The sequence below is a fragment of the Loxodonta africana genome, chromosome 12 (assembly GCF_030014295.1).
Source record: "Loxodonta africana isolate mLoxAfr1 chromosome 12, mLoxAfr1.hap2, whole genome shotgun sequence".
In the NCBI taxonomy this organism is placed as follows: domain Eukaryota; kingdom Metazoa; phylum Chordata; class Mammalia; order Proboscidea; family Elephantidae; genus Loxodonta; species Loxodonta africana.
Genome location: NC_087353.1, coordinates 17,295,472 through 17,320,664, shown reverse-complemented (window position 1 = coordinate 17,320,664; position 25,193 = coordinate 17,295,472). Strand labels below are relative to the sequence as shown.

The following is a 25,193-nucleotide window of genomic DNA, read 5'->3' as shown; positions in this document are numbered from 1 at the left end:
TATTATTTGTTTTCTTCTGGTAACTGTGGGTTTCTTTTGTTGTTCTCTTTCTATTTGTTCAAGTTGTAGGGATAGGTCTTTGATTTTGGCCCTTTCTTCTTTTTGGATGTGTGCATTTATTGATATAAATTGGCCTCTGAGCACTGCTTTTGCCGTATCCCAAAGGTTCTGATAGGAAGTGTTTTTGTTCTCGTTGGATTCTATAAATTTCTTTATTCCATCATTAATATGTTCTATAGTCCAGTCTTTTTTGAGCAGGGTATAGTTCAGTTTCCAAGTGTTTGATTTCTTTTCCCTGCTTTTACTGTTATGGCCTTATGGTGAGAGAAGATGCTTTGTAATATTTCAATGTTTTGGATTCTGCTAAGTCCTGCTTTATGACTAATATGTGGTCTATTCCAGAGAATGTTCCACGTGTGCTAGAAAAGAAAGTATAGTTGATTGCTGTTGGGTGGAGTGTCCTGTATGTATCTATGAGGTCAAGTTGGTTGATTGTGGCATTTAGATCTTCCGTGTCTTTACTGAGCTTCTGTCTGGATGTCCTGTCCTTCACCGAAAGTGGTGTGTTGAAGTCTCCTACTATTATTGCGGAGCCGTCTATCTCACTTTTCAATGCTGATAGAGTTTGTTTTATGTATCTTGCAGCCCTGTCATTGGGTGCATAAATATTTAATATGGTTATATCTTCTTGGTGTATTGTCCCTTTAATCATTATATAGTGTCCTTCCTTATCCTTTCTGATGGATTTAACTTTAAAGTCTATTTAGTCAGAAATTAATACCGCCACTCTTGCTCTTTTTTGATTGTTGTTTGCGTGATACATTTTTTTCCATCCTTTGAGTTTTAGTTTGTGTCTCTAAGTCTAAGGTGTGTCTCTTGTAGGCAGCATATAGACGGATCTTGTTTTTTTATCCATTCTGCCACTCTCTGTCTCTTTATTGGTGCATTTAGTCCATTTACACTCAGGGTAATTATGGATGGGTATGAATTTAGTGCTATCATTTTGATGTCTTTTTTTTGTGTGTTGACAGCTTCTTTTTCCCACTTGATTTTATGTGCTGAGTAGATTTTCTTTATATATTGTCCTTTCCTCATATTTGTTGTTGTTGATTTTGTTTCTGCTGAGTCTATATTTTTCCCTTGTATTTTATTTTGATGAGTAGGATAGTTTGTCTCCTTTGTGGCTACCTTATTATTTACCCCTATTTTTCTAAATTTAAAACTTTTATTTCTTTGTATCGCCGTATTTTCCTCTCCATATGGAAGGTGTATGATTACATTTCTTAGTCCCTTTTTATTATTTTAATGTTGTCTTCTTTTATATAATAACATTCTCGTTACCCTGTGTTGGGCTTTTTTTTTTTTTTTTTTCTCTGTCTGCGTTGACTTCTGGTTGGTCTGCCCAGTGTTCTAGTCTTGGGTCAATACCTTATATTATTGATTTTCTAACCAAACAACTCCCTTTAGTATTTCTTGTAGTTTTGGTTTGGTTGTTACAAATTCCCTCAACTTGTGTTTATCTGGAAATGTCTTAATTTCATGTTCATATTTCATCGACTCGACGGCACTGGGTATTTAAGAGACAGTTTTGATGGATATATGATTCTTGGCAGGCAATTTTTTTCCTTCAGTTTTTAAAATATGTCATCGCATTGCCTTCTTGCCTGCATGGTTTCTGCTAAGTAGTCCGAGCTTATTCTTGTTGGCTCTCCCTTGTAGGTGACTTTTCTTTTACCCCTCGTTGCCCTTATAATTGTCTCTTTATCTTTGGTTTTGGCAAGCTGGATTATAATATGTCTTGGTGACTTTCTTTTAAGATCTACCTTATGTGGAGTTCGATGAGCATCTTGGATAGATATCTTCTCATCTTTCACAATATCAGGGACGTTTTCTGCCAACAAATCCTCAACAATTTACTCTGTATTATCTGTCATCCCTCCCTGTTCTGGTACTCCAATCACTCGTAGGTTATTTCTCTTGATAGAGTCCCACATGATTCTTAAGGTTTCTTCATTTTTTTAAAATTCTTTTCTCTGATTTTCCTTCAAATATATTAGTGCCAAGAGATTTATCTTCGAGTTCAGAAATTCTAGCTTCTACTTACTCAATTCTGCTCCTCTGAGTTTCTATTGAGTTATCTAATTCTGTAATTTTATTGTTAATCTTCTGAATTTCTGATTGCTGTCTGTCTATGGATTTTTTCCAGCTTATTAAACTTTTCGTTATGTTCCTGAATAATCTTTCTGAGTCCTTCAGTTGCTTTATCTGTGTGTTCCTTGGCTTGTTCTGCGTATTGCCTCATTTTCTTCCTGATGTCTTGAAGGGTTCTGTACATTAAACTTTTGTATTCTGCATCTGGTAATTCCAGGAATGTGCTTTCATCTAGAAGATCCCTGGATTCTTTGTTTTGAGAGCCTGTTGAGGTGATCATGGCCTGTTTCTTTGTGTGACTTGATATTGACTGTTGTCTCTGAGCCATCTATACGTTATTGTATTAGTTTATGTTTGCTTACTGTGTCATAGCTGTTTACTTTGTTTTGTTTTGGTATACCCCTATGGGTTGTTTGAGTGAGCTAGCTTGATTATTTTCACCTTTGGAGCTGTGGTGTCCTGTCTCCAGCTGGCTAGAGCTGTTATCAGCTATATCAGCCTAGGAGTCCATTCAGTTTTCTTATATGAATTCAGCTCAGGTTTCTAGGTAGCTGATATCAAGTGTGTGGTACAGGCTCTCTCCTACAGCCTCAGAGGGCCAGGGGTGATTGGTGTATATACCCGTATCCGATTGCAGCAGGGGGTCAAGCTCTGAACAAGGCAGGGGGCTGAGAACTGACCCCCAAGTGTTTCTGAGGAAAATGTGTCTCTGTTCCCTAGAGTGTGCTGGTGGGCGGGGTCTGCATAGGGACCACGGGCACCCAAAGTTTTTGTTGTAAGGACTGGGAGGTATCCTGGACCCCTGTTGCGGGTGGCTGGGTGACCCAAGTGGAGCCACCAGTCCTTAGGTCCCTGTCGTGGGTAGGTGAGGACCTTATTTATTAGGCAAAGCAATGTCAAAGGTCAAACACCCACCTCTCTACCGCATAGCAGAAATGGTTGGAGTTTGCCAACAAGGGCCTATTCTCCTGAAATAGGCTCACACAGGTCCATACAGAAGGGAAAGGTGCTCAAGGTCCATGGATGGTTTATGCCTGGACAGGAGCTGCTTCTGTCCTGAGCTCCCCTAGTTAGTGGAGCTAGCAAATTATCTTTTCCCCCCAGTTGGAAATTTTTCCCCTCCCCAAGGCCGGGAGGCTGGCTCTAGGTGCTCCCCAGGGTCTATCTCAGGCCCAGGGATTCAGCTGCTGAAGCTGGGGTGGGGGTGGGGGTGGGGGGGCACGGTAAAATATACGTAAGTCCTTAGCTTTTGCAGAAAACGCCCTTCTCCTCAGGTTCCGGAGATGTGAGTGGGCTGTGTGGCTGGCTGCTTCTCCCTGAGGAAACTGCAGCGCAACACTAGGACCAGCCCTCCGCCGCCGCCGTGTTGTCGCTGCTCCGGGAATGGTGCCTGAGGGCTTCCCGAGATCCAGGTCCGGTAACTACTCTCCGCTTCTGAACGGTCTCTTCCTTCCCCTGCCCCTCAGTTCGTTGTCTAAGCTTGCCTTTGATGCTCAGGGCTCCCAGCTTGTCACAAATATACTCGTTTCACTTGTGTTTTCCGGTCTTTGTTGTAAAGAGGGCTCCACAGAAGCGTCTGTCTATTCCGCCATTTTGGCTCCCCCTCACCAGGTTGTTTTGATTGCTGTAGAGTTATAGTATGTTTTGAGATTTGGAAGTATGAGTCTTCCTACTTTATTCTTTTTCAAGACGGTTTTGGCTATTTGAAAAAAAAAAAAATGAGGCCCTTTGCAATTCCATACACATTTGAGGATTGATTTTTCATTACTGTGATGAAGGCTATTGGAATTTTGACGGGGACTGTGTTGAATCTGTAGATTGAGTTAGGTGGTATTGATGTCTGAACAATATTGTCTTCAATCCTCTAACAGGAAATGTCCTCCTGTTTATTTAGGTCTTCTTTAATTTCTTGCAGTGATTTTTTAAAATAGTTTTCAGTCTACAAATCTTTCACTTCCCTGGTTAAATTTATTCCTTGGGGTTTTAATCTTTTAGATACTATTGTAAATAGAATTGTTTCCTTAATTCCTTTTCAGAATGCTCATTGCTTATGTATAGAAACCCAACTGATTTTTGTTTTGAACTATATCTTGCCACTCTGCTAATTTATTTACTAGTTCTAGTAACTTTCTTGTAGATTCATTGTGGTTTCTATATATAGAATTATGGCAAACACAAAAAGGGATTAAAAAAAAAAACCCATTGCCATTGAGTCGATTCCGATTCATAGGGACCCTACAAGACAGAATAGAAACTGCCCAATAGGGTTTCCAAGGAGTGCCTGGTGGATTTGAACTGCCAACCTTTTGGTTAGCAGCTGTAGCTCTTAACCACTATACCACCAGAGTTTCTTTTTTCTTCCCAATTTGGGTGTGGTGGGACTGATTACTTTAGTGTGGCCTCTGTAGCCATGGTCTTATAACTCACACCCAGGTAATTCGGAGGGACTGTGTGATAGAGTAATTGTGGCTCAGCAAGGGGATTGATCAGGTTTGTCATCCCACTGGGTTTGAAATGAGCCGCCTGACAGGCAGGAAGGAGAAGAGCCCACCACCAAAGAAGGAGAGACCCGGAGGATAGACTTGAAGAAGATGGTGCAACAGTGGGCTTCCTGGCCCACAGGGTGAGAAAGCTGATTGCCTTTGGGCAGAAACTGAGGGCCAGGGAAAGGCGTTCGTGCAAGCACAGCTGGACAGAGGCTGTCCTGATGGAAAATATGTATCCTTGAGTGTCCTTGAGCCTGAATTTTAACCTGCTTCTTCCGTAATAAACCCCGTAATTGTGAGTATGGTCTGTGAGCTCTGTGTGGCTATTGCAATGAATTATCAAACCCAGTAGAGAGTGCTGTGGGAGGGATGGATGGTGTCAGAATTGGTAAAGATGGTGGAAAAAGGAGGCATGTCTGACCTCCACCTAATAGGAATCAGCCTTGGGCTGTTGATCTTGATTTTTCTTCCACCTTGTGAAGTTAGAGAAGGTCAGACACTGACCTCATGCCATTTTTACATTGTGTAACTTTTATTTTTCTTGCCAGTTGGTCTGTCTAGGACTTCCAGTACAATATTAAATAGCAGCTGTAAGACAAGGCAAACTTCTCTTGCCCCCGATAGTAAGGGGAAAACCCTCAGTCTTTCTCCACTGAGTACGATGTTGTTGTTGTTAGGTACTGCTGAATTAGTTCCAACTCATAATGGCCCTATGTACAACAGAACAAAACACTGCCTGGTCCTGTCTATCCTCATAAATTGTTTTTAAGCTTGAGCCAATTGTTGCAGGCATTGTATCAATCCATCTCATCAAGGGTATTCCTCTTTTTCAATAACCCCCTACTTTACCAAGCATGCTGCCCTTCTCCAGGGACTGGTCCCTCCTGATAACATGTTCAAAGTATGTGAGATGATTTCTTGCCCCCTCTTCTAAGGAGCATTCTAGCTGTATCTCTTCTAAGACAGAGTCTCTGATTCTTCTGACAGTCCATGTTATATTCAATATTCTTTGCCAACGCCATAATTCAAAGACATCAATTCTTCTTCAGTCTTCCTTATTCATTGTCCAGCTTTTGCATGCATATGAGGCAATTGAATATACCATGGCTTGGGTCAGGTGCACCTTAGTCCTCAAAGTGACATCTTTGCTTTTTAAAACCTTAAAGAGATCTTTTGCAGCAGAGTTGCCAATTCATCATTCGATTTCTTGACTGCTGCTTCCGTGGGTGTTGATTGTGGATCCAAGTAAAATGAAATCCTTGACAACTGCAATATTTTCTCTGTTTATCACAATGTTGCTTATTGGTCCAGTTGTGAGGACTTTTTTTTCTTTATGTGGAGGTGTAATCCATACTGAAGGCTGTAGTCTTTGATTTTCATCAGTAAGTGCTTCAAGGCCTCTTCACTTTCTGCAAGCAAGGTTGTGTCATCTGCATATCACAGATCGTTAATGAGTCTTCCTCCAATCTTGATGCTGTGTTCTTCTTCATATAGTCCAGCTTCTTGGATTATTTGTTCAGCATACAGATTGAGTAGGTATGGTGAAAGGATACAACCCTGACACACACCTTTCCTGACTTTAAACCATGCAGTATCTCCTTGTTCTGTTCGAAGGACTGCCTCTTGGTCTGTGTACAGATTCTGCATGAGCACTATTAATTGTTCTGGAATTCCCATTCTTCACAATATTATCCATAATTTGTATGATACACACAGTCAAATGCCTTTGATTATGATGTTAGTTGTAGGTTATTCACAAATGCCCTTTATTATATTGAGGAATTTATCTTTTATTACTAGTCTCTTGAATTTTTTTCTTTATCATGAAATGGTGTTTTGTCAAATGCCTCCTCTGCATTGATTGAGTTGATCATATGTTTGTTTTCCCTGGTGGTGTATTACATTGATTGATTTTCTAATGTAGAACCACTCTTGCATTCCAGGGCTAAATTTCACTTGATCATGGTGTATAATTCTTTTAATATGCTTTTAGATTCAATTTATTACTATTTGCTTGAGGATTTTTGAACCTCATCTTTCTTTATTCATAATGGATACTGATCTATAGTTGTTGTTTTCTTCTGGTGTCTGTCTTTTGTATCAGGGTAATGCTCGACTCATAGTATGAGTTAGGAACTTTCCCCTCCTCTTTTACTTTTTGTTTTTTGGAAAAGTTTAAGAAGGATTGGAATTACTTCTATAAATGTTTGGTAGATTTCTCCAGTGATCTGGGATTTTTCTTTAGTGGGAGGTTTTTGATTAATGCTTTAATCTCTTCACTTGTTATGGATCTGTTGGGATCTGTTTATTCTTGAGTCAGTATAGGAAATTTGTGTGTTTCTAGGAGTTTTCTCATTTCTTCTACATTAGTTAATTTGCTGGAGTCCAATTTTTCATACTGTTTTATTATGATGATACTTTTTTATTTTTGTAGGGTCAGTTGTAATGTCCCTACTTTCATTTCTGATTTTAGATATTGCATCTTCTATTTCTTTTTCTTTGTTAGTCTAGCTAGAGGTTTGTTGATTTTATTGATCTTAAAAAACAACTTCTGATTTTGTTTTTTCTTTGTTTTTTTCTGTTTTCTATTTCATTTATCTCTTCTCAGATCTTTGGTGTTTTCTCCATTTTGATAGTTTTGCTCTTGGTTTGCTTGCTTTTACTAGTTCCACAGGTTGTAAAGTTCAATTATCGATTTGAGTTTTTTTCTTTTTTTTTTTTTAATGTAGGAATTTAACTATAAATTTACCTGAGTGTTATAGTTTTGTTATGTCGTGTGTTCATTTTCACTGGACTCTAGGTATTTTCTGATTTCTTCCATGACCCATTGGTTGTTTAATAGTGTGTTGCTTAATTTCCATGTATTTGTGTATTTTCCAGTTTTCCTTTGGTTATTAATTTCTGGTTTCATTTTATTGAGGCTGAAGAAATTACTTTTCATCATTTCAATCTTTCCGATTTATCGATACTTTGTTACACAGCATGTGGTCTATCCTGGAGAATGTTCCATATGCACTGGAAAAGAATGTATATCATGCTATTGTTGGGTGAAGTGTTCTAAATATGTCTTAGGTCTAGATGGTTTATAGTGTTTTCCAATTTCTCTGTTTCTTTACTGACCTTCTTTCTAGATGCTCTGTTCGTATTTGAAAGTCATATATTGAATTCTCCAACAATTACTGTGAACTATCTATTTTCTCCCTTTAATTCTGTCAGTATTTGCTTTATATACATTTTGGGGCTCTAATGTTAGGTGCATATATATTTATAATTGTTATATCTTCTTGATGAGTTGACGCTTTTATCATTATAAAATGCCCCTCCTTGTCTTTAATAACAAATTTTGAATTAAAATTCATTTTATCTGATATTAAAATCACCCCAGCTCTCTTTTAGTTACTCTTTAAATGAAATCTTTTTTTTTTTTTTTTTAACATCTTTTTTCTTTTAATCTATTTGTGTCTTTGGACTTCAGATGTGTCTCTTACAGACAGCATATAATCGAATCATGTTTTTAATCCATTTTTTCACTCTTTGCACTTTGATTGGAGTGTTTAGGCCACTTACGTTCATTGTGGTTATCAGTTGGGGCTCTTCTCAGTGCACAAAGAGCTGTGGATTGGCTGGGGCTGTGACTGCAATTCTGTTACAACTGTCCATCTGCTGTGTTGGGGGGGGCATGGGGACAGTGGCAAAAGAGATGGTCCAATGCATTGAAATTTGTCTTTTTCTTGATTTAGTCTGCAACTCCTTGCTTTTGTCCTTTCCCCACCTTTTCAGAGTTCTTACAGGGCTAGGTACAAACTTTTAGTTACTTTCTGTGCTTGCGGGAAGGGCTGGGCTCTTATATCTGCTCATGCTACCATTTTCCCAGCATTCCTTGGATTTTATTTTGCTTCTGAGTGCAGAAGCCATTCTAGTGCCTCCAGGAAAGCATTTTAAGAATACATGCTTATTTACTTCCCATACTAAGGAGGTAATCTTCACCACCTCCTTTCCCTCCTCTGCCTACTCCCATCTTAAATACTAGTGCTGGCCATATTGCTTTTTCCAATCACTCCAAGGTTATTCCAACCTTGTCCATCTCACTCTTTTCTATAATCATACTCTGTACCATGTAACTGAGCATCATGTATATCCTAACCAAATTGCTTCTTGTATTTTGTTTAGTGATGTTCTCACAGATATAAAGTTCTCTGAGCAGGAGTTCTGGCTTAAAATTCTCTTTATATCTTGAAAAGCCAATGGAACAGAGTGAAAATGGCTTCTTAATAAACATTTTCTAACTGTATACCTAAATTTAAAAGAAACCCTGGTGACACAATGGTTAAACACTCAGTAGCTAACTGAAAGGTCCATGTTCCAATCCACCAGGGGCTCTACAAGAGAAAAGACCTGGTGATCTGCTCTTATAAAGATTACAGCCTAGGAAACCCTATGGAACAATTAACTCTATCACATGTAGTCGTTATTAGAAAGAATTGACTCAAAGGTACTCAGCAGTAACAGGAACATACCTAAATCCACTCATATGTGTTGAAAACGTTTTACTTGAAGATTACGCAATAGCTAGAAACATTCAGAAAGTTGAGATTCAATGATTCCACATACATATTTTTGTAAGTGGCCTGCAGCAATGCTTTCTTTTGTTAAATACTGCCTGATGTCTTTATGTGTCCCCAAAGTTGAATGGTGAACAGGTTGCTAGAAGTGATTTCAGGCCCCAGTGAGGAAAAAGAAAATTTTTTTAAACCTACCATTAAGAAGCAGATTTGTACCAATACTCAATAGTCTAGGCTGGGTACCCTTTGAACTAGTTTTGCTTTCTTCTTACCAGCTGGTGGTGGCCAAAATTCTGAGATATTCAGTGACCGATTGATGGTTAGCTGGCACTGATCTCCCTGGAGGCACAGATTTATTTTTTGAGGAGACTTAAGTTTTTTTTATGTTCTTTGGATACATTGGCCCACCTTACTTCAATGATCATCAAGAACAGAAAGTGAGGTGTGGATTTAAGGAAGGTCCTAAGGAATAGCAAGTAAAATATGCTGTCCATGGCGGATTTAAGCCCTCAGAAGGCAGGTGTGTCTTGTTATCACTCTCTCCTCATGGCGTAGTTGTCAATCAGACAATATTTATTGACTATATGATGAATGAGTGAATTGAAGAAAGAGGAAAGATCTTTCTTCAAAGAAAGACTCAATGTCACTTAGATGTTTAGTCAGAGAAGGTAGAACTCCAACATTTTGCCTTACCTTATATACTATGATTTACTTGGTAACAGACACAACTTAGCAAATTGTATTTTATCACCAAACTTCACTCATTGTTTAAAGATGCTGGCTAGGCATCAGCACAGCCTGAGCCAGAGAGCGCAGTTGGACCATTAGTCATCATCTGTCATGCTCGTGGACTCCTGGGACCAAGAGATTTACACTCAGAATCACAAAGAGAATTAGCACATTAATGCCTTTGTTTCTAACCACCAAGGCTATTCATCCTGTCCCCAGCCTGGCTTCAAGGCCTTTGGAAGTTTTGCCAGCGTCCCAACCTGTCTACCACTTCGTTTTCAGACTCCACTCAACAATGTCTTATATTTGCTGTTCCTAGGTCGCTTTGTAATTGTGTATGATTTTGTGGCATGATTTTGCCTTCTCTGAACACACTGGGTATAAGGCTTTCTTCTCTGTGTTCTATTTTAGCTGTATATTTTTAAATGAAGTTGGAGTGTGGTTTTAATTTAATTCCCAAAATATTTCCCAAAATATTTGCCTGTGATGGAGATATAGAGAGATACTCCATTCATGATTGTTAGCTACACAAAGAATACTTCTCTCCCCCTCTCTGTTAAGCTGAGTTGGAGTGGAGAGAGTTGGATTTTGCTTGAGGTCTGCCCTTCCACAGTACTTGTCATGCTTGGTTATTAGCTACATTTTTTAAAGTGACCTTCTAGCAAGGCTCTGGGCTAAAGCCCGTACTGGCATTCTTTTCTTTGAGCCTCTTAACGACAACCGTATGATGTTAGGCATTATCATTTCTATTTTTATGGATGAAGAAACTGAGATGCAGGCTCAGGGAGGTTGTATAACATACCCAAAGCACTGGGTACTGAGGAGAAGTAACTTTCCAAAGGACACAGAGACAGTACGTAATTGGGCCAGGATCTGAGCACAGGCCTGCATGACACCAAATTTCTAGTCTTTAATGCAGAAGGCTTCCTAAAAACTTTTCAAAAGGAATGGAGGATGTATTATCTGGCTTGGATGATGTTACAATATATTTGTAGAGGTATGTTACTGAGAACTTAAAAATGGGAAAGATAGGATAATATATAATTATTAGAATTGATGAGGAAAATGGATTTTATACTCCAAGAAACTTTTGTGATCCAGTCCAATCCCATTATCTTCATATGATCAATGAGGATACTGAGGATTATTGGTGTTTAGAATCTTGTCCAAATCCACAAAACTGCTACCAAAAGGCCAAACTAGGACACAATTCTAGGGTACTTACTGCCAATCCATTACTCATTTTGATAACTCCTGCTACCTTGATGGCTTCTCAGAGTTACATGTTATTAGTGTCTTAGTATTTTATAAAAACATGTAGGTTGTGGACAAAGAGTGTCTGCTTAATGCATTTCAATCTAGAGGAACAAAACTAGCTTATTTATGGGAATAGGGCAAGTTGGTCCTCACCCTAAATTATGAAACAATATCTGGATGAGTCTACAAGGCTCAATGTCTTACCAAAAAATTTGTAATGTCAGTCTGAACTGGTATTTACAAGTGAAGAGATGTTATTAGCAGGGTAATTTGGTTAAATAAATATTGTGCCAAATTATCTCAAATTTATAACACTTATAACAATTTTATGGAAAATTGCTTCCAAAATTATACCCTTATAAAGTGCACACATTAATAACACACCACAAGGACACATAAATTATATAAGAGTCATGTCCCTTTGCAGTTGCATACATTGAATAATGTGCTGTTTTTGCAAGAGCAAAAGGTATACTATGTTATTAAAATATACTGGCATTTTAAACTGCTACATTAAAGTCACTATAGACAACTAGAAAGTCACAGATATAACAAAGATATAGTGTTTTGAGGAGGATAAAATTTGTTCCCCCGACAAAAGAGGGAGCAAGACCACATATATAGAAGTAGATGAGCTTAGAATAAGAATTAGGACAGTAACATCTGTAGTTATTTTGTAAAATTTGTTATGGTGAAATAAAGAGATGCATCTAATCACCCGAAACATGATGAGTTCAGTTATCTAGCAACAAGATAGAAATACTTTTATTCCATTAATTCTTGAGCATTGCGGCCGCTTTGCCAACATGGGAAATGAATATCTCATAAGGCTAGAAGTTACGCCCCTCACTGGGATAGGCACGCCATGCACAGTGGCTCTCAGTTCCGTCAGTGTGCCGTGCGGTTTTCTCCATGTTTTCATACCCTGCTTCTGTTCATTCTGATTCATTGCCTAGAAAGTCCTTCCTTCTCACCCCTTATTCTCTTCTCCTTTAGATCCGCTGGTGAACACCACACCATCTTTCAAGATTTGGTTAGGGAATTACAACATCTCTAAAGCTGTTTCCAACCCCAGTCATGGAGTTACCGCCTCTTCATTTGACCTTCCACTGCAGCCAGGTTAGTACATTTGTTGGTTTACACGCTTGCCTCCCCGCTAGATTGTGAGCAGTCTTAACCAGCCTTGTGAACCTGAACACCAGTGCTATTGATAGCTCAGACTGGTGTATGTTTGTTGAATGATCAAATGAATGAAAAGTTAAGCAAAAGTTAAATGAGACTCTTACAGGGGATAAAGGTATCACTCTCAACATCAGTGCTACTAACTCTACTCTCAATTCTATATGCACACCTGGATGGACCAGTTTTTTATATCTGTGAAGTAGACCACATGTCCTTTTAGCTTCTGGCATCTTTTTACTTTTCCATAATTAAGTCACCTGTCCTAATAAAGTTCAATTTTAATCATCTGTCTTCATTTTTCGGGGTGCAGCTGGTAACTGCTACAAGTGTGTTATAAGAATTTTATTGGAAGATTCCTATTCAAATTACCTAGTTAATTAGCCATTTTTGATATATATTTCTGAAATAGCAGCTTCAGGTCTATAAAAACATCTCTCTTTTTTCTCAACCCTTCCTCTTCTCCTTCTGTTTCTTTTCTTCCTTTTTCAACAATTTATTGAACACCTACGTGCTCAAGTCACAGAGCTAACTATTATGAGTGCAAATAGTAATAAATACAATGCAACAACAAAAACATTTTTTTTATCCTTGGCATAGGAAACACGTGCTCCCCAATGTGTATGTTTTTCTTCTTGTTTTGGGTACACAGCTAGACAACGTTCTTTAGTAGTCTTTCAGTTTTTTTTTTTTTTTAATTTGATAAATGATTGGGTTTTAACCAGAGCAAATGTAGGTGGAAATGACGAATGCCATTTACAAGCCCAACTTTTAAATTTTCCTGCAACATTCTCTGAGTTTTCTCTCTCTTTCCATGTCTGCTGGCTGGATTTAGCAGATCCAAGGAGATCTTCTGAAGCTTCAGTGGTTTGTAGAGTGTTAGGTAAAAGGATTCTGGGACCCTGAGTGAAACAAGGTATACCCCCTGCCCCCACCACCAGTTCAGGTGACCACCATCAGGCTATAAGAAGAACAAACTAAATTGTTATTGTGAGAAGGTAATGGGATTGAGAGGTTGATTTTTAAAACAATTAGTCCTCCCTGACTGATTACAGTCCCCTCAATGAATTGACAACAAGCCCTACAACTTACCTTAATGTCCACTCACTTTTTTTTCTTCCTTCCTATTGATATTTAAGAGATATTATTCTTCTTGTATAGGGCTATTTCCTCCCACATCCCCAGAAAATTTATTCTCTCTTTTACATCTCTTCCCATCAGCATTGAAGCATGTTCAAATTTCTATCATCTTCAAAAATAAAATGGAACAAAAAAATCACCCTCCTATGGAACTTTTTCGTCTTTAGTATCTACCTTATAGCTCTCCTACCCATCACAACTAAACTTCCAGAAAGATTTGTATGTACTTTCTCTATATGCTCAACTTTTTAAACTTCCAAATCCATTGGAATGTGGATTCTATATTACCTTTTCCAGTCCCAGCCATGAATCTGCTTTTTCTCAGACCACTACCAATCTCTCTATTTTATTTTTTGGCAAACCCAAAGAAATATATCAGTAATTATTGTACTTATTTTTACTACAATATTTGACTTTGTTGAATTTTTCTCTTTCTTGAGAAAATCTATTCCCTTGGCCTCCATGACACCCCATTCTCCACGTTTTCTTTCTATATCTCTGGCTGTTCTTTTTGGTTTTCTTTGAGGATCCTTTCCCTTTTCCAATTTCCTAACTATTGGCATTCTAATTCAGGCCATATTTTTTCCTCAATGCTATATTTGTGCTTTCTGGACATTCTCATTCCACTCTCTTAAATCCACTAATGATGCTGATCCTTCCAGCTTTTTCTCCAGTTTAGGATGTTTTCTTAAGTTTCTGAAGCATTTGCCCAACTACCTAATTGATAGCTCCTCCTAGATATCTCTTAGGAACTTTAAAATTGGTAATTTCCACATTGATTATATAAGTTGTCCCTTCACAATCTCCATCCCTCTGCCATTTCTACTTCCCAAAACCTTGTTGACTCACCTACTTACTTCTCTTCATCCTTCACTGCTACTAGCTAGTCCATGCACCATCCCCTCTTTTCAAATGATTGCCACAAATCTACCTGCGTTCACTCCTGGGCCTTCACGTTGCACAAACCCAGAGGTTATCATTCACATAGTATCCAACACCGTGTATCATGGTGGTCTTGCATCAGTGTTGCCCTGTTCAGTTCATTCACACTGCAGACAGTGTGACATTTGAAGAGATGTCCACTTGTCACATCAATCCCCTCCTTAAAAACCTTGTATGAGTGACCATGTGTGTCTGCCATCATTATAAAAGGTGATCTATAGAATAACTACTTTAATTATAAAGCTATAATCTTTATTTTACCTAATAAATATGGCTTTATTACTTTTTTTCTAAATATAAAACTGCCATATTAAACATAAAATAATTTTTAAAAATAAGAAGGTTAAGAAGAAAGAAAGTAAAATTCAACCCCAAATCTTACCTTATAGATAAGACATAACTACTGTTGGGCATCTGATGAAGTGATCATCATTGTTCTGGATTTTTTTTTTCTCTCTGCACATTTACACACAAAATTTCTCACACAAGGTTTCACACACACACACAAAATACACACATGAGTAGCCCTTACTGTTCACACCCGTGTTATACATACTCAAAAACCCTATAGATTCAGATATATGTATGTATATTTTTAAGATAGGGTTGGTATCTCTCACTATCTGAAGTCTCATTATTCAGTTTCCAAACATCGGACCAAATAGAGTTGACTAGCAAGGCATATTCCACTGAGCAAATTCACTAACCCAAATGAAGGACTGAATAGATTTGGACAGTGAGGGATACTTTTGTATGTGCATGTCTATGTATCACAGATTTTCAGATGTCACAGATTTTATATAGTATATCCATTCTGTTGCCATCAAGTCAATTCTGACTCATAGTGACCCTATAAGACAGAGTAGAACCGCCCCCATCTTTAGGTTAACAGCCAAACACTTAACCACTGTGCCACCAGGGCTCCATATGGTATGTACTATGTTATACACTGTGCTTTTTCATTCAATACCGTGTTCTTCTGTGGCAGAGATGACTTCCTGTCTGCTAACTCACCTCTCCCGTTCATAATGTAGAGTTGTAGCTGAGAAGCAGCTCCCAAACTAGGGACTATTTTCCAGCAGCCCTTGAATCTTGGAAGGGAGGTGGCCCATGCTCGAGTTCTGACCAATAAAATGTAGGTCAAAATGATGTACATTGCTTTTAGGCCCATTACATAAAAATTGCCCACGTGACCCTCCATTCATCCTCTCTCTCCCTCTATTTATTGGGTGGACATCAATCCCAGGGCCACCTTGGGAGCCATGTGGTAAAGATAGCGAGCCTCTGCCATTCTGTGGCCTTGAATGTCTATGTGAAGCAGAGGAGAGCACACCCTTCCTTCCCTCCCTCTCCACCCATTGTACTTATAGGAGTGAAAAATAAAATTATAATTTTAAGTCACTGAAATGTTGTGTGTTAACATGATTAACACCCATGATCATTGTTTCACATCTGTAAATATATATTCATGCCATCATTTTTACTAGTTGCCTATTAGTCCATTTATGACTATGCCAGAATTTTTTAAACCAGCTATTAATGGTAATTTTAATTATTTATGTTTTTGGTTTTTGTTTCTTTTCTTTCTTTCTTTCTTTCTTTGCTATAACAGCACTGCAGTGAATATCATTAAGCATAAATCTCTTAAAAGAAACTGATTATCTCCTTAGGATAAACGCACACAATGAAATTATTGGGTCATGTGATATACATGTTTAAAATGCTAATAAAAGATTACCAAATAGACCTCCAGAGATTTGTCACAACTGTGCATAAATGTGTGTATGTTTTGAATCCTTTTGCCAATATTGGATAATGTCAATATTCTTATTTTATCTGACATGTAAAATATAGTATTTGAATTGAATATCTTTAATTAGAAAAGGGACTGAAGAGCTCGCTACATATTCTCCAGCTTTTCTTCTTTTCATTGTCTGTGCCTTTGAAAATATTCATATTTTATTTATTGTTTTTAAAGCCCTCAAACCACATTAAGAATATTATCTCTTTATGAGAAATACTTTCTCCAGTGATAATTTTTCTTCAAGCTTCATTTATTATCATTTTTGGCTATATACATTAAAAAGATAAGTATTCAAACTTACACATTTTTCCTGAACATATTTTTCTAGCTACAACAACATGCTTAAAATGGTTTTTCGTATTGCAAGATTATGATCATATTCACCCAGGGTTTTTAGTTGTGATTTTAGTTTAATTTTTTTTTGCATTATTGTGTTGTACTGATCCATATGGGGAAACCCTGGTGGCGTAGTGGTTAAGTTGTACAGCTGCTAACCAAGAGGTCGGCAGTTCAAATCCGCCAGGCGCTCCTTGGAAGCTCTATGGGACAGTTCTACTCTGTCCTATAGGGTCGCTCTGAGTCAGAGTCAACTCGATGGCAATGGGTTTTTTGAGATCCATACAGAGTTTATTTTGATAAAAAGGGTGAGGAAAGGGTATGGCTGTATTACTTTTTCCCAAATGGTTAGCCACATTTTCTAATAATTTTCCTAGTACTTAGGAGTGGTCACATGCAATCTGGGTTTCTCATCAAGCTCCTCATTTGTAAAGCTGGACTAGCAATTTCATGAGTCATGGTCAGGACCCAGGGAAAGGACCTGCAGAGAGGCGAACCAGGCAGAGGAAATAGACAAGATGCTCTGCAAAGATGGCTGTTGCAGTTGTCACTTGGCTCTTCTACCTCCTATCTGTGAAGCGCGGGCCTCGCAACCCTTGGGGTTTACTTCATCATCATTGAAGTCAGAAGACTAAAGTAGGCAGTCTTGAATTTTCTTCAGTTCTATAATTAACAGACAGAATGTCACCGAGTGGAGGTTTGAGTCCACCCAGAGCACCTTGCGAGAAAGGCCTAGTGATCTACTTCTGAAAAGTCAGCCATTGAAACCCAATGGAGCATAGTTCTGCTTTGACACACACGGGGTCGCCATGCAGAATGAACTTGATGGCAACTGCTTTTTTTTTTTTTTTTTAATGTCACAGAGTGGGAGCAGGCAAAGACGATAAATGTCCTGAGTCGCTTTCTTGTTTGGCATAAATGTGATCTGGGGTGTTGGTCGAGGGATTATGCTCTGAGTAAACCATCCTTCTGCTACTTACTAGTTGTGGGGACTTCTTTACGTTTCATTTTCTTTGTTGTAAAATAAGCGCAGCGAATAATGTCTTGCACGTCTGTTGAAGAATTCACTGAGCTAACGTGCGCAGACAGTGCCTGGTGGGATAGGTGCTCGGTAAACGGGACCTGCGGTGGGCGGTGTTGCTGCCTGACCGTAGCCCCTCGCCCTTACCATTTCAGTGCATGCTGGACTGCCTTCCCAGACCTGGCACCTCCGTTTCTTTGCCTGAGGGTTTATCCGGCCTCGGGAGTCTGCTTTGCTGCCCGTAGCAATCTGGAAATGCCAGGGCATGAACGCATCCCCCAGCCTAGAAGCAGCTCTCAGTAGTGACTGACAGGAGTTGGCAACGTATAACCCAGCTGTTTCACCTCTCAGAAGGGAAAAACCTGAGGCGTGTGGCTTTCCACATTTTCCCCAGCTGCGTTACATTCCAGTTGTCCATGCTGGTGACTGGCTTGGCTGCTATTGCTTCCCTGACTCTCTCTCACTCCCTTACCAATATTTTCTTCACCTTCCAGATCAATCTCTCATCTCAGATCTGCTTCTGAAATAACTAAGACAATTACAGTAATAGGACTTCTTCTTGCTATTTCTGTTGCTGTTAGTGTTGTATTAGTATTTTCATTATCATTTCAATTACTGGGAGGTGTGAAGAATTCCTTCACTGACACGTAGGTCCTGCTGGGGAATGCCACCTCAGACATTAGCCACCTGAGACCTGTTTTCACCTCTGCCGCCCCGGACACATTTTCGGGCAGGTTGATAGCTCAGTGTGGATTTGGAGCTCAGTGTAGCTTGACATGGAAAGTGATTCAGTACTCCTGGCTTCTGTCTGAGGCTGTCACAAACCATCCCACACCAAGCTTTGACCTGATGGTGGAAGCTTTGACTTGGCCAAAGAGCCGCTTGAGCCTGCCGTAGCAGCAGGTTCTGTGAGAGTGCAGCTGGCAAGCTGGCAAGCTGCTATTCTGTTGGGGACCTGCAAGCATCCAGGGCTGTCAGAGCATTGTTTTAATAACAGTGATGCTTGCAAACATAAAGTCAGAAGGACCCTGTAAGTGTAATACTTGCAGTGAGGAAGGTGCCGCGTAGATCTGTGTTGAGCTGAATAGACGGTGAACATAGCTTTTCTTCCTGTTATGGGCGCTGAGCGAGCAGACCTCTCTCCCTGGGAGAGTGTGACAACCATCATCCACCTTCTTGCTCATCCCAAGGATGAAACCTATCCCATGGCTGTGCCTGTGGATAGAACACATTGCCTGGCACCTAGGAGGTGCTATGAATATATGTTGAATCCTAGAGATACATGAATCAATGATGAAATGAATGATTGAGAGAATATGGACAACAAAATAAAAACAATTATTATAACAACAAATATCAAACATGAAATTCTGGCTCTTAAGCGGCAAGTAAATGGATGTCCTCATCACTCTAAAATATTGATTGTTTTAATTAAATTAGTATGCTTTATTTTTTCCTCAAACCCTTTGTGTGGCTAGACACAGCTGTCTGTCTCTTTAAGTAGATGATAGTCTGCCAATCCGTCTGAGCTGAAGTTTGGGGAATCTTCACACATGCGCACAGACTTTTTCAATGAAGTTGACAACACTCAGTCATTTCCTCAGGAACATCAAGGACTGAACCTTGTTCATTAATCCCAGTGTGCTCTTCCCTGCAGAGAATAAGCTTGCAGGGTCTCTGTGAAAGGATCAGAAGGAATTTGGAATTGTGTTATCCAAGGTTTCCCAATAAGAGTGCCAGATTAAGGACCCACACGAACAGTTGAGGTTTCTAATGGTATCTTTAATACCGGAAGTACTTTTTGAGAATCTACTCATGATCATGATCAGCACTACACGGACTAATGAAGTCCTCGCGCTTCTTTGCATTTGGATAGAATCATATATATTTAGTGAGGTTCCACAACTCCCCATGAAGATAGAAATGGGGAGTCTTTAAGGGCATAGGCCTCTTGCCAGGCTTAAACCTGTTACCTGAATCCTTACAAGACACCTGTCTATACCCATTGCCATTGAGTCAATTCCTACTCATAACAACCCTGTAGGACAGAGTAGAACTGCCCCACAGGGCTTCCAAGGAGCGCCTGGTGGATTTGAACTGCCGACCTACAAGATAGCAATTATAATTTTTCCTAGTTGTAATGAGGCTGCTGAGATTCAGATAGGTTAAGAGAAGCATCTAAATTCATACAGCTAGTTATGGTGCTGGCAACTGTAAATGCATCATGTCCCAAACTCAGTGCTCTTTGGCATATACCATGCTGGCTCCACACAGAGACAATCCATTCAGTACAGAGCAAGACCCTTTTAAGGTACTTAAATCTTTGTAATTCACAATACTGGGGGGTGGAGGTTGTTAGAAGGGGATACCAATCTAAACTAGCAAAAGTTTTGGTCATAAAACATTTTTAGTTGACAAAATCTAGTTTCATAGCTTTCAGAGGTTAGCCAGGATAAGGAGAACTTGGTAACAACGAACTGGGTGTTCAAAGTCGTTATGGAAACTTAATGACCGAATAACAACAAATTGGTCTTAATATAGCACTTGTATGTGAACAGATGCTTCTGCAGGGCTTGAGGGCTCTGAAACGTCTGCCAGTTTAACTCACAATAGAAAATAACTTATTTATGTCACTAATATTCTTGGTAAAGTGCTGGGTGTACAGTGGGTTTTAACGAATAAGGATTCACCCGGCTTTATTAAGAGTTATCATTCCAAAAACACATCAGAGCTGAACAGCTTCCTCTTTTTAATGACTCCAACATCAACTGACTGTCCCCAGGGCTATTTCCTAAATCTCTCAGAGTAGAATTCAAGGTCCCAGTTAATTTTTCTAGTCCCCCCTCCAGGTTCTCCTGGATACTTATCCTGTTATCCAGCCACTCGTAAAATTGCTGCTCACAACCGTGCCATGCCCTTTCCTAATTCCGTGCTTTGCTCTGTCTAGCTGCTCCTTCTACCTTGACTGACCTTTAGCCTCTCTCTGGGGAAGATTCTCTCTCAACCTTCTTGGCTAAGCCTAATCATTTTTTGTACCTTATCTCTTTAGCTCTCCTTTAACCCCCTCATTCTGCAAGCTACCACCTGCTAAAGCAAAATCAATTGTTCCTTCTTAAGCTTTCCCATAACACAAAATACATGCTTAATTAAAGCATATATCACATTGTGATAAAGTTGTCTGATTACATCTATTGGATCCATTGGATTGTGGGTCCTTTAAGGCTACAGAATGTGTCTCATTTGTTTTTGTGTTGTGGGGGAATTGAATTTTCTCAGAGTTTTTTTGCAAGACAAAAAATAGTAATGTGAAGCTTAGAGGGTACCCAGGAAGGACTGGGGGGGCTGAAGAGAAGACGGAGACCAGGGAGCCTTAGGAGGCCTCCTTTCTTCCCACAATAGATACAGAGGTGCGACCTTCCTCCCCACAATAGCAAATTAGTGAAAATGATATGGGCTCATTATAGGGTTGACCTTGTCCAAAGAAGGGAAATAATGCTCCCAAAGTTAATGCTATTGAGAAAAAGCATTGGGGCCAGCGTGCTGGCTGTAACACCACATTCAAAGAGAAAACGTGATTCAGGGGCTGCAAGGCAGCTGGTCTGGGAATGGACCCAAATCAAGATTCTTAGAGGCAGGGTTTCCCCCTGGAGGTCAGTCACGGTGATTGAATCCAACATGCTATGAGGTGGGGTCCAGGCCAGCTTTGGGGTGGAGCTCCCTAGACTGAGTGTCGTCCTAACAGGTGAAGGATTGTCCTCTTTCACATCAAGAAGGTCCTCTGCAACTCAGTCTGTTCTTCAATCTCAGAGGTAGACCTGCGGCCACATGCCATGAATCAGATGTCGTTCAGGGGCAGCGTGAGTTGGCAACTGTGCCGCCTGTGGTTCAGCTGCTTCTGGCTTAGGTGGACCTTTGTTTCCTGCATGGTGTAGCCATGCTCCTGGGGAAATGTCTGAGCTCTGGTTCTAAGGGATAGAACCCAGACTAGGGATTTACATGTGAGAGCTGTGGGGCAATGTAAGCGAACACAGTTCACTTTGCACTGTTCCACTTCAGCTTCCTCCGTCTGTGTGTGGTACAGTGGCACTTTCCCATGAAGTCAGTTTCTGTGGCAGTTGTGAAGAAGGCAATCTCTAAGGATCTTTCTGGGGTTTTGCTCTAGCAGTAAAATTGGATCAAGGACAGCTAGTGCAAAAGGCAATGATACTGGGAGGGAACTGGGAGTGGTTGGAGGGGTATACTGGACTTGCTGTCAATCGGAGTAAGTGGGAACTTGAGTGTCACAATTTGAGATGCATTTCTAGGCTGTATAGTGGGACAACCCAGTTAGTCTACATTATTTATTTATAAATCTGTATTACATGACTAACTACCCCAAAACTTACAGGCTAAAAATGACAAGTATCTTACAAATTCTGTGGTTAGGAATCAGGTATGATTTAACTGGGTAGTTCAGGGTCTTTCACAATGCAATCAAGGTTTGGGCTGGGACTGCAGTTATCTCATGGCTCAAATAGGGCTGGAGAAGCTGCTTCCAAATTCACTCATGTGGCTGTTGACAGGCCTCAGTCCACCCTAGGGTGGACCGGAGCATGACTTAGTTTTTTGCAATATGGGCCTCTCCATAGGGCTGCTGAAAACACGACAGCTTATTTTCCCTGTAAAACGAGAGAAAGACAAAGAGAGATGGAAAATAAGAAGAAGAAGAAGAGCAGGAGAAGGAGGAGAAGGAGGAGAAGGAAAGAGGAGGGAAAGCACCACAAGATGGAAGGAAGCCTTAGTCTAATTTTTATCTTATTTCTAAAGTGATAACTCATCACTTCTGCCATGTTATATTCATCAGAATCAAGTGACTACATTGCACTTATACTCAAGGCAAAAGGAGCCCTGGCGGCACAATGATTAAGTGCTCAACTACTAACTGAAAGGTTGGCAGTTTGAACTCATCAGTGGCTCAGTGAAAGAAAAGACCTAGAGGTCTTCTTCTGTAAGGATTATAGCCTAGGAAACCATAGGAAACCCAGGGCAGTTCTGCTCCATCCTATAGAGTCACTATGAGTTGAAATTGACTCAGTGGCACACAATAACATACTCAAGGGGAGGGGATTACACAAAGATGTGCACATCAAGAGGTGGAGATGATCATGGGGGCCACCTTAGAAGCTGCCTATCATACCAATCATTTGTTGAGCAAAGATCCTGCCCCAGGAAACGTGCTAACTTCTGAGGATACAGAGAGGACAAGACATAGTCCTTGCTGACATGACAAGGAGTATACAGGGTAGCTAGGAAAGAGGTATAAAGCACTTTCATGATGTTCCAAGAATTGCTTTAATGAAAGCTTGTATTAAATACAATGAGGGCAATGTTGTTGTTGTTAGGTGCCATTGAGTCAGTTCCAACTCATAGCAACCCTATGCACTACAGGATGAAACACTGCCCGGTCCTGTGCCAGCCCCACGATAGTGTTATGCTTGAGCCTATTGTTGCAGCCACTGTCTCAATCCACCTTGTTGAGGGTCTTACTCTTCTCTGCTGACCCTGTACTCTGCCAAGCATGATGTCCTTCTCCAGGGTCTGATCCCTCCTGACAACATGTCCAAAGTATGCTAAGGAGCATTCTGGCTGTACTTCTTCCAAGACAGATTTGTTCGTTCTTTTGACAGTCCATGGTATATTCAATATTCTTCGCCAGCACCACAATTCAAAGGCATCAATTCTTCTTCGGTCTTCCTTATTCAATGACCAGCTTTCACATGCATATGATGCAATTGAAAATACCATGGCTTCGGTCAGGCGCAGCTTAGTCTTCAAGGTGACATCTTCGCTTTTCAACACTTTAAAGAAGTCCTTTGCAGCAGATTTGCCCAATGCATTGCATCTTTTGATTTCTTGACTTCTGCTTTATAGGGTTGCTATGAGTTGGAATCGACTTGAGGGCACTGGGTTTTGGTTCTTTTGGTTTGGCTTCCATGGGTGTTGATTGTGGATCCAAGTAAAATGAAATCCTTGACAACTTCACTATATTTTCTCTGTTTATCAGGATGTTGCTTATTGGTTCAGTTGTGAGGATTTTTGTTTTCTTTATGAAGGCAATAGAATCATCCAAATCTGTTTGGATGGAGGGGTCCAAGAAAGCATCAGGAACAAAATATCCTTGAGATGAGCCTTGGGGACTCGATGTGTTTAATTCCAGCAGCAAATATCCAGTGAGTTGTTATTACTTGAAGAAATGAATGAAAATGCTCAGCTACACTTTTGACCAGCCTTTACCTGCAAAGTTCTGCATTTTGAGCCAAACGGGTGGTTATCCATGGAGAGTTTCTGTGGAATTAAACAGCTCTGACCAACAACAGCAAAGTTCTGCATTTTGAGCCAAACGGGTGGTTATCCATGGAGAGTTTCTGTGGAATTAAACAGCTCTGACCAACAACAGCAAAGTTCTGCATTTTGAGCCAAACGGGTGGTTATCCATGGAGAGTTTCTGTGGAATTAAACAGCTCTGACCAACAACAGAAGCCCAGACAACCCTCTGCCACTGCTTCTTTTGGCCTCATGCTTTCCCCTACAGTGAATTGTATAGGGGCCCTGACCCTACCTCTTCACAGTGGCCACAAAAGCACCAGGTTTAAAAACACAAGCAAACTGCACACATGGCATATCTGTGCTTGGCTGAGAGCCCACCTGTTTGAAGTCCTGGTCTTCATAGCAACTGAGTTCCATCTGGGGCCACTTTCCATCTTCACACTGCACACAGCACGGTGTATAGCAGGTTATATATAGACAGGGGGGCTGGTGTAGATGGCCAGCACATATGGTAGAGCTCAGCGGATCACAGTGACAATTCTGCTCACCTCACCATGGAGTGAAGCTCACATGTGGCTTTGCTGTAGGCAGTTGAAAGCGATGTTAAATTGCAAAGGGGCTGAAAATAGAATTGGGAATATAGATGGTGAGAGTGCTGACTGGTTTCCCAGAGACCTGATTCTAATCCCAACTCCACCATGTCCTAGAGTTTTACTTAATCGACCTCTGCTCTTCCATACCCTCACAGGCGACAGGGGGATAAGGTGACTTCATAGGCTTGTTGTGAGAATCAGATGAGGCAAAGCTGCCGATTACCAGAAATGTTGTCGACACTTCAACAACATTACCCCATTTCTAGAAGACAAAATTCTTTTCTAAGTGTGGGTTTTGATTCTGCTCTTTTGCTTCCAGACCCCCTCCAGTTATCAGACTACAAATGGAAATAGGGGAAAGAGAGGTCTCCATTGTTTTATCATCTAACTGCCTACATTTTCTGGAGACTCGGTGTTTGATTTGCTCATTGCGCCAAAATCTAGTTAAAGGAGACAAATAAACTTTTATTTTATATCCATAGTTCCAGATTGTGAATTAAAAAAAAATTAATCTAAACATTGACTTTTCTAAGTGGTCATTCTGTCATAATATGCTGCTTCTACCCATTATAAGGGACTCACTGGATGGTGCAAATGATTAACTCACTAGGCTGCTAACCAAATGATTGGAGGTTCAAGTCTACCCAGAGGTGCCAAAGAAGAAAGGCCTATTGATTCACTTCCACA

The 25,193-nt window shown here is 40.1% G+C and overlaps 1 long non-coding RNA gene across 1 annotated transcript in view; it reads left to right on the top strand.

The window, feature by feature from the left end:
- LOC135232926 (uncharacterized) overlaps positions 1–12,730 on the top strand; it is a 74,124-nt gene extending 61,394 nt beyond the window's left edge. Inside the window, exon 4 of the long non-coding RNA XR_010323545.1 lies at positions 12,182–12,730. This is a non-coding gene — a long non-coding RNA (uncharacterized LOC135232926). The remainder of the gene's footprint in view (positions 1–12,181) is intronic.
- The last annotated feature ends 12,463 nt before the right edge of the window (positions 12,731–25,193 follow it).